General features: G+C 43.1%; 2 protein-coding genes across 7 annotated transcripts in view; one reads left to right on the top strand and one right to left on the bottom strand.

Moving 5' to 3' along the window:
* The window catches only part of LOC126198920 (zinc transporter 1), a 700,140-nt gene that overhangs the window by 375,277 nt on the left and 306,832 nt on the right, over positions 1-18,031 (top strand). The window contains exon 1 of one of the 6 annotated variants that reach the window (XM_049935554.1): positions 1,948-2,021. The exons of 4 other annotated variants lie outside the window; for them this stretch is intronic. The gene's annotated coding sequence lies outside the window, so the exon portion shown is untranslated. Of the gene's footprint in view, positions 1-1,947; positions 2,022-18,031 lie in introns of those variants that run through there. One more of the 6 variants, XM_049935552.1, reaches the window with a different exon arrangement.
* Positions 1-18,031, bottom strand: part of LOC126198919 (protein SPT2 homolog) — a 604,823-nt gene that overhangs the window by 539,208 nt on the left and 47,584 nt on the right. The gene's annotated exons all lie outside the window — the stretch shown is intronic.

The raw sequence follows: 18,031 nt of genomic DNA, 5'->3' as shown, positions 1-18,031 counted from the left end.
GAACGCTATTGAGAAAACTTAGAAAAGCGGTTTTTGCAGCTGATTGTAGAATGATTCTACTGCCATTAGCGTACATTTCAGGTAAGGACCACGAAGATGAGATAGGAGAAATTAGGACTCACACGGAGACACATAGACAGCTGGTTTTCCTCGCTCTGTTTGCGAGTGGAACAGGAACGGAAATGACTATTTAGTAGTGGTACAGCGTGCCTTCCGCCATGTACATCTACATCTACATGACTACTGTGCAATTCACATTTAAGTGCTTGGCAGAGGGTTCATCGAACCACAATCATACGATCTCTCTACCTTTCTGTTCGAGCTCTGATTTCTCTTATTTTATTTTGATGATCGTTCCTACCTATGTAGGTTGGGCTCAACAAAATATTTTCGCATTCGAAAGAGAAAGTTGGTGACTGAAATTTCGTAAATAGATCTCGCCGCGAAGAAAAACGTCTTTGCTTTAATGACTTCCATCCCAACTCGCGTATCATATCTGCCACACTCTCTCCCGTATTACGTGATAATAGAAAACGAACTGCCTTTTTTTTTTTTCACCCTTTCGATGTCCTCCGTCAATCCCACCTGGTAAGGATCCCACACCGCGCAGCAATATTCTAACAGAGGACGAACGAGTGTAGTGTAAGCTGTTCTTTAATAGACTTTTTGCATCTTCTAAGTGTCCTGCCAATGAAACACAACCTTTGGCTCGCCTTCCCCACAATATTATCTATGTGGTCTTTGCAACTGAAGTTGTTCGTAATTTTAACACCCAGGTACTTAGTTGAATTGACAGACTTGAGAATTGTACTATTTATCGAGTAATCGAATTCCAACGGATTTCTTTTGGAACTCATGTGGGTCACCTCACACTTTTCGTTATTTAGCGTCAACTTCCACCTGCCACACCATACAGCAATCTTTTCTAAATCGCTTTGCAACTGATACTGGTCTTCGGATGACCTTACTAGACGGCAAAGTACAGCATCATCTACGAACAACCTAAGAGAACTGCTCAGATTGTCACCCAGGTCATTTATATAGATCACAGCAGAGGTCCCAGGACGCTTCCCTGGGGAACACCTGATATCACTTCAGTTTTAGTCGATGATTTGCCATCTATTACTACGAACTGCTACCTTCCTGACAGGAAATCACGAATCCAGTCGCACAACTGAGACGATACCCCATAGGCCCGCAGCTTGATTAGAAGTCGCTTGTGAGGAACGGCGTCAAAAGCCTTCCGGAAATCCAGAAATACGGAATCAACCTGAGATCCCCTGTCGATAGCGGCCATTACTTCGTGCGAATAACGAGCTAGCTGCGTTGCACAAGAACGATGTTCTCTGAAACCATGCTGATGGCGTATCAATAGATCGTTCCCTTCGAGGTGATTCATAATGTTTGAATACAGTATATGCTCCAAAACCCTACTGCAAACCGACGTCAATGTTATAGGTCTGTAGTTCGATCGATTATTCCTACTACCCTTCTTAAACACTGGTGCGACCTGCGCAATTTTTCAGTCTGTAGGTACAGATCTATCGGTGAGCGAACGGTTGTATATGATTGCTAAGTAGGGAGTTATTGTATCAGCGTAATCTGAAAGCAACCTAATCGGTATACAATCTGGACCTGAAGACTTGCCCGTATCAAGCGATTTGAGTTGCTTCGCAACCCCTAAGGTATCTACTTCTAAGAAACTCATGCTAGCAGCTGTTAGTGTTTCAAATTCTGGAATATTCCATTCGTCTTCCCTGGTGAAGGAATTTCGGAAAACTGCGTTCAATCTGCCTACATCTGCGTAGATGTAGGCAGTAGGGGTGGTGTTGGCCCGGCGCACAGATTCCGTGATCTGGGGTGTCGGGCAGCGGCGCGCCGTGGCGCTGCGTGGGCGTAACAGGTAGGTAGCCAGCCAGCCAGCGGCGCCAGCAGAGCGGCGCTGGCGGTCCAGTGCGGCCGGCACCAGCGGCCAGTCTGCTCGCGGACGGCGTGCGGAGAACACGGCTGGACGCGCCGCGGTGAGTAGGCCTACACCACGAGGTTGCGCTAGCGCAGCGGCACTGCCTGCTTCTCATAGGGAGACCGCAAGCAAACACGAATACCTTAACAAGAGCGCAAATTTACTGTCGCGGACGCTTTTGGGCCATTACGCCCACCGTGATATCCGTACATTTGTTTTAGTGCAGCGAGAGAATCTTCAGCAACGTATCTGCTCGTCTACTGCGTAAAAATATTTATTTCAAGTTTGACGGTGAGTCCATTTTCGGCAGCTGTCACATAACAGTTCGTTTTTTTAATTTCAAGCGCGTTATCCTTGCTGAAATCTAATATCTGTTTACGTTCCTGACACGTTCGGCCGCTTATACATTTTGATTGTAAAGATGGTTGGTTGGTTTTGGGGAAGGAGACCAGACAGCGAGGTCATCGGTCTCATCGGATTAGGGAAGGACGGGGAAGGAAGTCGGCCGTGCCCTTTGAAAGGAACCATCCCGGCATTTGCCTGGAGCGATTTAGGGAAATCACGGAAAACCTAAATCAGGATGGCCGGACGCGGGATTGAACCGTCGTCCTCCCGAATGCGAGTCCAGTGTCTAACCACTGCGCCACCTCGCTCGGTATTGTAAAGACATACTGAATAATGGCATACTGAATACATTCACTTTCGTTAATAAATTACTAGTTTTATGAATTTATTCATGGAAATGACGTTATTTCGAAATTTCCCGCTTCCCTCCGCCACCCTGTATTAAAGGCGTCTTCACTGGATCTTTTCCTGCGAACAACTTTTGTACCAACGATAGATTTTTTTTTTCTAGTGATAGGTCACAGTTCTCGGAAGATAAATCAGACATTGGTCTTATATCAGCACTGGAGTCTTTTGCGTCATTTACCTAACGAAAACCGAAATGTCAAAGCTACGTAACCAAAATATCTCTACGTGAATATGTGGCGATTTTTCGCAAGTGTAATGGAAGTGCGCCCTCTAATGTATCGCCAGAGGGGGAACGCAGATTTTGGTAGGACAAACGAATAACTCTAAGTACCATTTCATACATGTAAAAACTGTGATGTGAACTGTTTCGAATCTATGAGAAAGTGCCGCTGCAGATGCCTTTAATTTAAAAGGATATAGCACGTGGAATGTAAATAAAGACTTCCGCAGCGCTAGTTTATATCGTATACTGATGACTAACAAAAAGGTTCATGCAACTGCACAAGACTATCATTTACAAGAATTGAGACTGAAATGTAGGTGTGAATTTTAACTTACGCGTAGCACTATATTTTTATCTTATTTTCAAAAGAACTACCCAGTTTTGCAGGATTGTATCTTTCTCACTTGTGCATTTACAACTTCGCTGTACATTTCAGAATTGTTTATCATCAAAGTTTTCATTTACCTTTCACAAATGTCTTGTGCCCTCCGCGAACCGCAAACATCCAGACAATAGTCAAAAACCCATACCTCTGAAAGGATGTCTGGGGCTATAGCATCCACTCCCGCTGTTGTGAACCGTTATAGTTATCTCAGAATTGTCGTAAGGGTAGACACACAACGTATCTCACACACACCCATGTGACCTTGTAGGTCAACTGGACAATGCGAAGTCGATATACCCCTTACGTCCGATCCATCGATGAAACTCATGCCGCGCAGCTATAACTCAATTGCCCTTCTTCAATCCACGAACGACAACGCCTGTCATTGCTGTATTATGTATATGCAATTGAAAACGAACAAAATGTAAAAGTTTCGTGAACTTAAATTTATTCTATTGAGCGATTTTTTCTTCATTTGCCCTAACGCATTTCAGAAAAAAACACAAGGTGAGTAAATGTAAATAGTTCGCACACATTTCGCCATCCACTGCGGCGCAACATTTCAGAATATTTATCACGATAGTCGTAGCTTCAGACATCTGCTCTACAGGTAATGTTCTCGTTTACAAGCAAGGATTTTCCACCAAGCAAACGTAGTACAGATTTTCCCACAAACGAAGATTTGGAGCCACAATCTTTTTGCTGGTCGTATGTTTACGTCCAATTTACAGGTAGGTGCACATAACATTTGTTTCCTGTAGCTCCTTGCTTTGATATTACGTACATATCCCAGATCAGGCACATTTACATGGAGTGGTGCTCTTTTGCAACGGAACTTTTCGATTGTAAATTCTCATCAATAATTACACCTACAATTTTCGAATTTTGCATCCTAGTTATTATTTCTTCAACTTGATTAGGCACTCGACCCAGTCCCTGTTTACTTTCACCAACTACTACTGTGTCCTCAGCATACCGTATCATCCTGGTTTTCTGTAAATGAGAATCGATTCCCATACGCGGATAGTCGTTTAGTCGCCTCATTTTCTGCACAACACACATTAAATATCAGTGTTTACGATTTTGAAACATCAACGATTTTCGGTCTACCACCTCATGCTGCAGGCGCATTGTTGTTGTTGTTGTTGTTGTTGTTAAGTATAAATTTTCAGTTGTTTTTGTTGCTGGTAAGACGTCCGTCCCCGTCATCGTAGGACCATATAACGATTAAATCGATCGTGGAAGAGACACCAATTCCATTCATTCTTCAAACAGCTTCGGACTACGATGAACATCACTAGTAAGACGGCTCACTGTCGTCACTCTACCAAGCAGTTCGAAAGTCTTCCCACTTCCTTTGTGAACAGCAAATGTCGTCAGTTGTTACTGTAATACGTCCATACGGCTCCACGCCCTGGCCCGGCCTGGCCTTGTGCAAGCCTCCCAAGTGGATGTCACTTCCAAGAATTGCGTGTCCTTAAACCATCCCAGTAATCCTGCCACTGAAAACGGACCTGCAGTTTAACCGTGCAATCCGAATCACGTGCCGTTCCTGGGAATCCTTCATATCACTGAGGGCTGAAGTGTAGATTAAAGGCAGACTGAAATATTCGGTTTCCAGTCACGCGCTTTACCATTTCTCGCCCGATGTCTGTCTTCGTCGTTTTTTCGTCAGTTCTGTGCAGATGTCGCATGACATGTTTCAAACTCTGTCTGTGAGAAACTTCACTCAATTTTTTTCTTTTTTTTCTGAATACCCAGACTTTCCGTTCCGGCTGTCTAGGCCATTAACCCCGACTATTATCACTGATTACATTGTTTTATAACTCTCATGCACATGACAAACGTCTTTCATATGAACTATTCATTCCGCAAACCATTTGAGATTTTTTTCTGTTTTCTATACAGGGTGATTTTTTTCTACCGTGTACAAACTCTAGGGATTGATCGATGAGAGGATACGTAATAAAAAAGTCTAATGAACGTATGTCCGGAAATGCATGGTTTCCATGCTAGAGATCATCTGTGTCAAGTCTATTGACAGATGAGGCCACCTGTACGCGGAGTGGTACCTTCAACTTTCGCAATAGTCATCTATGGGATAGTATGCAGAATCCCCATGGTATGGTGACAACGAATCATCAGCATCAATGCAGCCGAAATGTGTGGGCCGGCACAATTGGCGACCATATTTTTGGACCAATCTTCCTTCCACGTCGCTTAACACGCCGGAATTCTCAGCGTTTCTCGCCGGTGACTTTGGCTCCCCTGCTGGAAGAAATGCCACTGATGATTCGAAGGGTACTCCAGCCCACTTCTCGCACAAGCACTTCAGCAAATGTATCCAGTAGACCAGTTAATTCAACTCATTCATGACTCCTTCCAACGATTCCAAGACTGTGGCAAGGAGTTGATCTTTTGCTGGTTACCTGACCACATCGGGATACAGGGAAACGACATGGCCGACAAAGCAGCCAAGGAAACATGTCGGGATGGAGTTGTCCGTCAGTCCCCTTCCATATTACTTTCTGACAGCCCCATCATACGTCAGTGGGAGACTGAACGGTTGAAAGTGACAGAAGACAAATTGCGTAACCGACCACACAGGCACTGGGAGGAGGTTCTGCTTACCAGGCTGCGCATAGGACATACATAACCTTTTAACACGTGGCTTCCTCGTCCAGCGGGAGGATCTACGAATATGTGAAGTTTGTGGTGTACTACTGTCTTACGTACTGATATCGGGCAGCCGTCAGTCTTGATGGAGATCTGCCCACCATCCTCGCCGATTTTGATTCCAGTGTTATGAGGGTAACGACATTTAGTGAACTGTCAGGCCTCATCCCTATTGGTGGGGAAGGGAGACAGACTTTAATGCACTATAAAGTGCTCCACGTGTAGAGGGTAGTCTTCGTCCCCACCCAGGAGATTGGCATGCTGACTTTTCGTCAGGGCGTCGATGTCTATGATGTTGACCTTCCGCTCATCTCAAATCACCACCACCTTTATTCACACTAGTAAGTAAACATATTAACTCATCAATAAGAAACGACGTAATATTCATGAATGGTAGTTTCATTGCAAAAATCCACGGTTTTCACTACTGAGGATTTCACAGTTCGTAAGACGCTGACACCTTTCGGCCACAGTCGTCACTATTAGGAACTGCTGCTGGATCGGAGTGCACACTCCAGGCAAATGCCGGGATGGTTCCTCTGAAAGGGCACGGCCGACTTCCTTCCCAATCCTTCCCTAATCCGATGAGACCGATGACCACGCTGTCTGGTCTCCTTCCCCAAACCAACCAACAACCAACGGAGTGCACAGACGTTAAAACAGCATCGTCTGTGTGAACGTCTCTGCTATCATCAGACTTCTATAGGTGTGATGCAAAGCGCTATACACCTCACTTCCACAAAAATAATCAGTTACAAACATAAAAATATTAATCTTGAGATAGAAAAATATTTATGCAAATGTAGATTCCGAGAACAGTTCTATAATGGTGCGAAACGTGGACAGCGGAGAAGACAGAAACGAAACGATTGCAGGCCTTTGAAAATTGGTGTCTGGAAGCCAGGTGGGTTGAATGAGAAAGGAATTTACGTATTTTGTGGCAAATCAATAAGAAAAAATGTAAAATAATCAAAGTGCGAGAGTGATTGGAGACATTTTACGACGTGAGGCACTGCTGAACACTAGTTCAAGGGATAGTGAAAGGAAAGAACCTAAGGGGCAATGATATTTATGAATACGTAAGACATAGTATCTATGGCACGGGACGTGACAGTTGTGCTGAAATGGAGATAAATGGAATGATCGAGCGGAACACTCCGCCTGCCGTAGTTTACCCGCCTAGAGCAGGTCTGTCTTCTTGATGCCACTCCCAAGTCTCGGTAAGCGACGAGGCGGCCAAGTATATCAAATCACAGAATAACAGCAAAGGAACTGCAGCACCAGAAATTATACCAGTCGAAGTGAGTTCTTCCTTTTGCTCTTGAGCCCTTTTAAATCAAGTGGATTAAGACAGGCAGCGAGCGGTGCTCCACCCGCCTTAGGATCGCTTTCTCGTGCCTCTTTCCCTGCGCAAAGCATTGTGCAGGTCAGTTCTCCGGACGCGAATATTCTGCCCACTTCCAGGGAAAAACCTAATTTCGGTGTTAATCGAAAATAAGAACAAATTCTGTACATGCTTGGACAGTACTGATGTATAGAGGTTGGACAAAAATGTGAAAACATCGCGAGAGATGCACTCTTTCACGCAAACGCCTGCAGGTTGTGTGGGCTCTGTCGTGCTCGACCACGATCAGCAGCTGCGCAGCGTCCTCAGCACGTTGTCAGTCGTGGTCAGAACAGCGTTCCGTGTAGTGGTGAGTGCACTGTCTCAGCTACGTGAATTCCAGCGTGGGCAAGTTGCTGATGTGGTGCATCTCTCCGTGTCTCCGTAGACGAAGTGTCTGCTGTTTCAAGAGGCACACTATCGAAGATTTTTACTGCATACGGGGAAATGGGGAAAACAGCATTCGCTATGTCACTACGTGGACGAAAGTGTGTGTTGAGTGATCGCGACAGACGGTCGTGGAAGAGGATTGTGGCAATAGAGGACGACACCTGCGAATCACTGCAGCACCAAAGTAACGAAGCAGCTGAAAAAATCTGCACGAAGAGGGTGGCTCCAATTCAACTTTTTCTCATATACTTACGTGTTCAAATTCCGATCTAAAACGTGCCCTACCCTACACCTACGTGTTAAACTTCGCCGGTCTGGGAGGGTCCAGACCACCCAAACCTACGTACAGACTCCACTCATCTGTATTTTTCATTTCCACCGTCTCCTCTCTTTTGCTCCCACTGCTACTATCTCCATCCACCTCCCTTTCTTATTAACTACCACTGTCACTCACTGACCATCAATATCTCCTCTCTCTTTACCTCCCATTGCTATTATCTTCACCCGTCTCTTTCTTTCGCTCCCACTTTCTCCATTACTGTCTCCTCTCTCTTTCCCTCCCTGTCTCCTCTCTCTTCCACTCTCTGCTATTCTCTCAGCACAAAAGACCGCGATTATTTTCGCATGCCAAAATTTTTGGTGAGAAAGGCGGATTGAGTATTGAGGCAGGTGGTTCTCCACTTTCCTGTCGAGAACATATTCGACGACATTGTTCTAAGACATTTTCGCCGCTGAAGCATGGCCTGCTGCTTATATAAATCAAATTCTATAGGTCAGTAACGTATGAGAGGTTGTTTATATAATCACTCACTCACTCACACACACACACACACACACACACACACACACACACACACACACACAGCGAAACAAATAAGTGCGCATAATATAAAGGTAACAAACATCGTTTGCTTTACATTTTTTCTGGATACTTAGCTCGTCGATCGTAATTCATCGAAAATGCCCGGCTTACGGCTTCTCTTATGAGCTCAGACTAGTTTACAATGCGGAGGCTGATCTAACATGACCGTTATTACTGTCATCGTCTTTAATACCGATAAAACAGTGGTAGTGTAGAGACGCTCAATGTTTTGCTGTTTGTGACTGCAATTTCATGGAGGATGCATCTTTAAATGCGAGATGCTAAAAACAGCGCATAGACGAATTTGAGAAACGCCGAAATGCTTTGTGCAAGTGTACCAAAAGCGAATGGTCCCGTTAACTGCGTGCTTCCCAGAAACGAACTACCGATGACGCTTGGCTCTACAGACAGCGTTATCGGAGGGCCGGCCTGCCGACTGCACACACTGACCACAAGATAATGGGCCTCTGAGTGTTTGCTCTGTACTTTGGGGCAGGAGCGGAATTATACGACTGGCGCCGCTTTCGGTTCTCTTTCCGACGCTCCTATTCATTTTATTGTCACCGAATGGACGCAGATAACTACAAAGAGGAAGAAAAAAGGAGCCGTTGTTGTAATGTAGTTAGCACCACAGAGGATGTAAGAACCTCAGAAAGTGTCATAGTACGGCTGAAGAGCAACTGCAATCATCATCATCATCATCATCATCATGTTTTTCACTCCAGTTGCCCAGGTAAAATTTACAAGTGCTCTCCACCTGCATGTGTCCATGTACCCTCTTCTCTCAGGACTGTATCGCAGCTGACTCCTCTTTTTCCTATATCCTCCATCTCTTCCCTTGGCCTTCCTACCGGTCTTCTACCATCAACAGCTGTGTGCAGCCACTGTTTTGCCATCCTGCCCTCGTCCATTTGCTTAACATGACCAAACATCTGAAACAAGCCCTTGTCACTTCTTCTTTCAAGGTCACGTACATTCCAGCAGCTTCCCTTATTTTTTATTTACTCTATCGTTCCTAGTTTTCTGGTCCATAGTTCGTAAGAAGTTCATTTTTGCAGCTTGAAGTTTGTTTTCCACCTGTTTCGTTATTGGTTCAAATGGCTTTGAGCACTATGGGACTTAACACCTGGGGTCATCAGTCCCCTAGAAGTTAGAACTACTTAAACCTAACCTAAGGACATCACACACATCCATGCCCGAGGCAGGATGCGAACCTGCGACCGTAGAGGTCGCGTGGTTCCAGACTGAAGCGCCTAGAACCACTCGGCCACATCGGCGTTTCGTTATTGTGTGGGTTTCTAGACCATATGTTGTTATGGGGATAAAGTATGAGTGAAGGAGTGTCTGTTTCTATCTTAATGGAAATTGTTCGTTCTAGAGTAGGATCCGAACTGGTTGGTAGAACAGAGCTCAGTTTTGAGTTAGATAATTAACTCAAGTTGCGTCCTGTATCGCTAGAAATGATTTACCCTAGATATTTGTACTCGTTTGCTGTTTCCAGCTGTGTATCTGCCTGCATTAATTTTTCCTTCTTATTTTTCCTGTTGACTGACATTGCAAACTGTTCCTGATTTATTTATTGTTGATGCTTTTATTACACCCTCCATCGACTGCACTTGTGCCAACGCCCGTCTTGCTTACCGCGACTTGCTGAACAGTGAAGTTCGCTCTCTGTTCTTCCACTATTGCAGTGAATCCAAAATAGTTTACACTCAGTATGTCGTCAGCAAAATAGAAAAGATTAATGATGAATCTACAGAAACAGTTAACAAATTTGTATTAGAAAAAGTGAAAACTGCAAGCCGATAAAGACTTAGAGAAATAAAGTCAGTCAAAAGTGAGTTAAGTCTTTTGGAAAACTGAATGTTGTATTCAGAAGTAAACTATCACTATTTCTTCAAAGGAAAGTCTATAGCCAATGTATGCTACCAGTAGTAACTCACAGATGTGGATATGAGGATGAAGTAAGTTCAGTTGCTGATGGAATAAATCGCAGGCTTCGATACACTGTTAAAAACTGCATCGAGTGAATACAAAGGCAGCACGAATGGTCGAAGATTTGTTTGAGTCGCTAGGAACTTAAACGGAAGAGCCAAAAAACATCAGTTTGCAGATGCTCGATGTCTCACAAAATAATCGGCTCTGAGAGTGAAAACCACGACTATTAATCTTTCTACATTTCGCCCTCGTCAGGACAGACGTGCGTGGAGTGGCTGTTTTGGAATTGAAGACAATAACAAAAAACGAAGACTCGTAAGAAGTTTTCTTCCAGCACCCACGAATAGAACTGAAAGAAAACTTAATGTGCAGATCAACAAAGAGTGCCTTCTGACACGCGCTCTGCACTGTTTCGAAGGGCATACCAGTGGATGAAATAGGCAACAAAATTGCCTACTCACCTTACTGCTGACAGAGCATCGAGGAAATTTACAAACATTGATTCTTATCAAGTTCATACTGAAATTTATGAGCAACCCTTTGTTGTTGCTGTGGTCTTCAGTCCTGAGGCTGGTTTGATGCAGCTCTCCATGCTACTCTCTCCTGTGCAAGCTTCTTCATCTCCCAGTACCTACTGCAGCCTACATCCTTCTGAATCTGCTTAGTGTATTCATCTCTTGGTCTCCCTCTACGATTTTTACGCTCCACGCTGCCCTCCAATGCTAAATTTGTGAACCCTTGATGTCTCAGAACATGTCCTACCTACCGGTCCCTTCTTCTTGTCAAGTTGTGCCACAAACTCCTCTTCTCTCCAATTCTATTCAATACCTCCTCATTAGTTATGTGATCTACCCATCTAATCTTCAGCATTCTTCTGTAGCACATTTCGAAAGCTTCTATTCTCTTCTTGTCTAAACTATTTATCGTCCATGTTTCACTTCCATACATGGCTACACTCCATACAAATACTTTCAGAAACGACTTCCTAACACTTAAATCTATACTCGATGTTAACAAATTTCTCTTCTTCAGAAACGCTTTCCTTGCCATTGCCAGTCTACATTTTATATCCTCTCTACTTCGACCATCATCAGTTATTTTGCTCCCCAAATAGCAAAACTCCTTTACTACTTTAAGTGTCTCATTTCCTAATCTAATTCCCTCAGCATCACCCGATTTAATTTGACTACATTCCATTATCCTCGTTTAGCTTTTGTTGATGTTCATCTCATATCCTCCTTTCAAGACACTGTCCATTCCGTTCAACTGCTCTTCCAAGTCCTTTGCTGTCTCTGACAGAATTACAATGTCATCGGCGAACCTCAAAGTTTTTATTTCTTCTCCATGGATTTTAATACCTACTCCGAATTTTCTTTTGTTTCCTTTACTGCTTGTTAGGAATATTAATTTTGTTCTTCTGACATTCCATGAATCTAGATACTTTTACTTTCAGATAAGGTCGATTTATTTTCATATTTCTCCTGCTTTTTTTCCCTTGCGGCTGCTTGAAGGCACCGACTCACCACTTCTTGTATGTGCTCAGACTTTAACCTCGGAGCGCTGTCCTAACAGAAGCGAGAGGACCGCAGACTGTCGTCCCACCTGACTGCTGTCTAAACTGCCTGCTCCGCCACGAGGACAGTATTATGGTGCTGCAGGATGATCTTCCTCCCAGGGTGATGGTCGACGCGGCTTCGAAGGTGTCTAAATGTAGCAGACTCCATTGTTTCTCTCTCCAGGATCGAGAAAACAGCCAGATTTCAACCCTCTGAATTCGAGAAGACGCTGTCCATAAGCCTTTCCCAAGTTCACAGCCTGTTTGTTTTTATGTTGACGAATCGAAATGTTGCCGTTGCACGCCCTGGGGATTTGTTTTAGAGTAATAATGATGGAACCAGACTTCATCACAAATTATGTAAATAAAATTTTCTACTACGAATTGTTTTTAAAACGCACTAGTAAGTGTAAAATAAATTCTCCTTGTCCCATACATACGGTTGTGAAAATTTGTGCTTGCGAATTTTTAATAGTTATGAAAATACTTCTAGAATTTAAAATGAAAAAAGTGGGGCATATGCAACAGATAACAGCAAGGTGGTGAACTATTAATGCACCAATTATGTATTGCATGCGAGCCATTTTTTCATTTTAACTATTTTAGCTATTAAAAATTCACAAGAACAAACTTTCAGGACTATCTGTATGGCGTTAGGAATCAGTATGGAGCTAGGGGAAATTATTTTATACTTCCAGTCCACATTAAAAACCTCACGTAGCAAAATTTTTATTTAAATATTTTTTTATTTTTTATTCTTGGTTGTGTCTAATTTTTCAATCGATTTCAAACATTTTGTTGAGATTACGACGGATATTTATTAAATTTCAGGATTATTTCAGTTTCCCTTCGCTTGAGTCAACCAATACATAGCTTCCTCCTATCACTGCCTCACGAAAAGACCTCAAAGATTAAGAGAGAATCGAGCTCGCACGGGGACTTACCAGCAACCGTTATTAGCACGAAATATTCGCAAGTGGAATAGGAAAAGGGGGAAACAGCAGTGATACATAAAGCGCCCTCTACCACATACCACATACCAAAGGAAGATAATATTGTATTGTCATCGAATTCCGAGTTCTGTTGAAAGATTAAAGTCTCTAGATCATCGGGAAGTTAGTTTACAATAAAGTGCAAAATCTGTACCAAACAAATAGACAACAAAGCGATCTAATAAAAACGTGTGAAAAAATATTCTTCTTCGTTTAGACACAGTTAAAGATCAGACTTTTCGTTTAGCCAAGCTTTGGATCATCCTCTCCACTGCACTACGTCTAGTGCCAACTTTTGTTGCGAGTCATTCACAGTGACACGCCTGTCCAAAAGATGTGAATTTGCATACCGTGGAGACTGTAGCGGAACTTCGAGGCTCTTCTCAGACGTTGTGGTATTCGCGTGTGATGTGTTTCGACCATCTTTTGTAACACTGCAGTGCGTCTCCGTATGAACGCTGGAATCTGAGATAGATTTCAGCAGCAGATCTCTTCTTTCAGAAGCATTCCAACGACAGCAATTAGTTGATACGAAACACCGACGTTCCCCATTCTATAAATTTAGCCAACGTGTTACATGTTAATGATACGTCAACTCACGGTATAAGGTCTGTAGATCAGAATTATGAAGTCGTTTTTGTTGCATTACTACCTTAATGCCCGTTGCTTCGCTCGCGTAGACAGTACGGTCTCCGTAGAGTTTTTGTTTTTCTTTAATCGTATTTTCATGTTTTCACAAATTGCAGCGTCTCCAAACTTTTCACGGTAAATAAGCCACAGAAATGTGGTCTTTACCGATTCTAGTTGCGGAGCCGGAAGTCTTTTTTAATCCTGCCTTTTGAGTTCTTTTGGTGATACTTCCACAGAAACTTTCATCCCCTGACGCATATATCTCTAGAAGTCAAATACCAGCTTAACGTAGAGAAATATTTTCGTAAAAATTTTCACCTCTTCAGGGGCTGAATTTCCAGAAACACTGAAATACACATTTTTTTTTTTTTAAATTTGTAACTGAAAAATCAATTACTAATTTTCATAGGTGTAGCTTTAAAAACTCTTCACTAGTTTTTTTAACACTGATTTATTAAATAAATTTTCATCCATTATTTCACCACCATAGGGGTTAAATTTCTAAAAACGCGGAAACACGTGTTTCTTTATATCTCTGACAGAGAAACAAAATACCAATTTCCGTAGTTAAAAGTTTTAAAATTGCTTTAATAGTGGGATTTTCAAGAAAAGCTATCATCCCCTATTTGACCACCTTAACGGTGTAATTTCGAAAAATCCCTTTTTAAACGATGGCTACAATATAAGCTCAACACTCTCCAAATTACAAGTTTCTATCCCTAGCGGTTTGGGTTGAGCGATGATGAATGTGTCAGAATATTTCCTTTTATATGTAACACATTGGAATCGCAATTCCGGCAAAGGTTTGTTGTAGTTGTTGTTGTTTGCAGTCTGAAGACCGGACTGCCACAGCTCTACAGGGTGATACAAAAAGGTACGGCCAAACTTCCAGGAAACATTCCTCACACACAAACAAAGAAAATATGTTATGTGGACATGTGTCCGGAAACGCTTACTTTCCATGTTAGAGCTCATTTTATTACTTCTCTTCAAATCACATTAATCATGGAATGGAAACGCACACCAACGGAACGTACCAGAGTGACTTCAAACACTTTGTTATATGAAATGTTCAAAATGTCCTCCGTTAGCGAGGATACATGCATCCACCCTCCGTCGCATGGAATCCCTGATGCGCTGATGCAGCCCTGGACAATGACGTATTTTATCACAGCCGTCCACAATACGAGCACGAAGAGTCTCTACATTTGGTACCGGGGTTGCGTAGACAAGAGCTTTCAAATGCCCCCATAAATGAAAATCAAGAGGGTTGAGGTCAGGAGAGCTTGGAGGACATGGAATTGGTCCGCCTCTACCAATCCATCGGTCACCGAATCCGTTGTTGAGAAGCGTACGAACATTTCGACTGAAATGTGCAGGAGCTCCATCGTGCATGAACCACATGTTGTGTCGTACTTGTAAAGGCACATGTTGCTAGCAGCACAGGTAGAGTATCCCGTATGAAATCATGATAACGTGCTCCATTGAGCGCAGGTGTAAGAACATGGGGTTCAATCAAGACATCACCAACAATGCCTGCCCAAACGTTCACAGAAAATCTGTGTTGATGACGTGATTGCACAATTGCGTGCGGATTCTCGTCAGCCCACACATGTTGATTGTGAAAATTTACAATTTGATCACGTTGGAATGAAGCCACTAAAATGAGCTCTAACATGGAAATTAAGCGTTTCCGGACACATGTCCACATAACATCTTTTCCTTATTTGTGTGTGAGGAATGTTTCCTGAAAGTTAGGCCGTACCTTTTTGTAACACCCTGTATACGCCACGCTATCGTTCTAAGCCATCTAATCTTACGCGTAACTACTGCAACTCCCAATCACTCTAAACTACTTTCTGTAGTCGTGTCTTGCTCTGCCTCTACCAGTTTACCCTCAACACGTCCTATCATTACCTAACTGACGAATCCTTGATGCCTCAGGATATGTCCTATCACTCAATCTCTTCTTTTGGTCAAATTGTACCATAAATTACTTTTCTCGCGGTGTGATCCATGTATTTCACAAATGACACGAGTAGAACAAAAAAGGACATTGACCCGCCGCGTTACAGTGTAGCCGAACAACTCCCTAGTTCAGCAGCGAGCCGCGGAGCCTCGGTGAGTAACGCGGCACGAGCGGCAGCCGTGTCCACCAGAAGCAAACACCACCCGAGCCAAACTGGCGTCGGGCCCAGACAACGGCGGAGAGCGGCCGAGACCCGGAGCGTTGGCACGAGTGGAGTCTGAGGGCGCAGTGTTTGAGGTTAGAGACAGAGCAACTATCGAAAAATAGAAGACCCAGATCTACACGGAAACAAATTCCACATGTGTAAAGCGGCGTGCTCTAAAAAAGTGTTAAAGACAGTTTTATAATCAACGTAAACATCACTCAAGGTTTGGGCCTTGAGGCGTGTTTCGGCTGGTCGACTGATGCCTATACGGCAGTACGAGGAGCAATCTACGATCGTGGGACCTGTGATAAGCGGCCAATGTCGCCGGTAGACGAGTTTTGACAATGCTACTGCTTCCTTATTCAACGGACTCCTCATTTGACCTCGCGAGGCTGAGTGGACCTCATCCCAGACCTCGCTACCTCAGAAAAAATCTGAGGTGACATCAGGAATCGAAGCTGGGTCTTTTTGCAACGATATATATATATATATATATATATATATATATATATATATATATATATATATATATATATATATATATATATATATATATATCCATGTTAGAGCTCATTTTAGTTTCGTCAGTATGTACTCCAACGTGATCAGATTGTAAATTTTCACAATCAACATGTCTGGGCTGACGAGAATCCGTACGCAATTGTGCAATCACGTCATCAACACAGATTTTCTGTGAACGTTTGGGCAGGCATTGTTGGTGATGTCTTAATTGGGCCCCATGTTCTTCCACCTACGCTCAATGGAGCACGTTATCATGATTTCATACGGCATACTCTACCTGTGCTGCTAGAACATGTGCCTTTACAAGTACGACACAACACGTGGTTCATGCACGATGGAGCTCCTGCACATTTCAGTCGAAGTGTTCGTACGCTTCTCAACAACAGATTCGTTGACCGATAGATTGGTAGAGGCGGACCAATTCCATGGCCTCCACGCTCTCCTGACCTCAACCCTCTTGACTTTCATTTATGGGGGCATTTGAAAGCTCTTGTCTACGCAAGCCCGGTACCAAATGTAGAGACTCTTCGTGCTCGTATTGTGGACGGCTGTGATAAAATACGTCATTGTCCAGGGCTGCATCAGCGCATCAGGGATTCCATGCGACGGAGGGTGGATGCATGTATCCTCGCTAACGGAGGACATTTTGAACATTTCATATAACAAAGTGTTTGAAGTCACTCTGGTACGTTCTGTTGCTGTACGTTTCCATTCCATGATTAATGTGATTTGAAGAGAAGTAATAAAATGAGCTCTAACATGGAAAGTAAGCGTTTCCGGACACATGTCCACATAACATATTTTCTTTGTTTGTGTGTGAGGAATGTTTCCTGAAAGTTTGGCCGTACCTTTTTGTAACACCCTGTACACACACACACACACACACACACACACACACACACACACACCCTCTCTTATTACAGAGGGCTGCCCGTCCCCTGACCGAACATGCCGAGCTGCTTCGCCGGCAAGCTGTTCGGTTACGAAGGCGACCTCGATTTTAAAATATTGCTCAGATGCGTGGGACCAGTACCAGATACTACTAAAGGAGGACACTGGACGTAAACAAAAAACGTCCCTTGTGAATGGTCGCAGTCGTTTTTCACTTTAGGAAGGGTATCGCCAAAACTAAGTGCTAGGCCCTTGAAGAGAGACCCCAGTCATTCAGCGAAAGCCAAATTACGAAGTTACAAGAATCAGTATTAAGTAAATAATCTGGACATATTCTGCCTAGAGACTGCGAAGACGAGGCTAGCCCTTACCTGACACGTTTCTGCTTGACACTCTGGGTTGGATCGTACCATAGCTACAGAAATTGTTATAAAAATTAATCTACTGACTGTTTCTACTGGAACATTTTTATCAATTTTCAAAAGTTTTCTTTTTGATGTCATATATGTAACACAACCAAGAAATAAGATTAAATAAATTAAATATCGTAAAAATTAAAATCATTACTGTTTTCAAAAACGTCATAACTTTTTCATGTAAATGGCTAAAAAATTAACTGACATTGCTTAAGATACAGCACTGCAAGAAATACATGGTATATTAGTGAAGCATCTAAGAAAAATTATCATTCTG

This window comes from Schistocerca nitens, chromosome 8, assembly GCF_023898315.1.
Source record: "Schistocerca nitens isolate TAMUIC-IGC-003100 chromosome 8, iqSchNite1.1, whole genome shotgun sequence".
Lineage (NCBI taxonomy): Eukaryota > Metazoa > Arthropoda > Insecta > Orthoptera > Acrididae > Schistocerca > Schistocerca nitens.
Note: the sequence above shows the minus strand (reverse complement) of the source record. Positions and strands in the feature narration are given on the sequence as shown.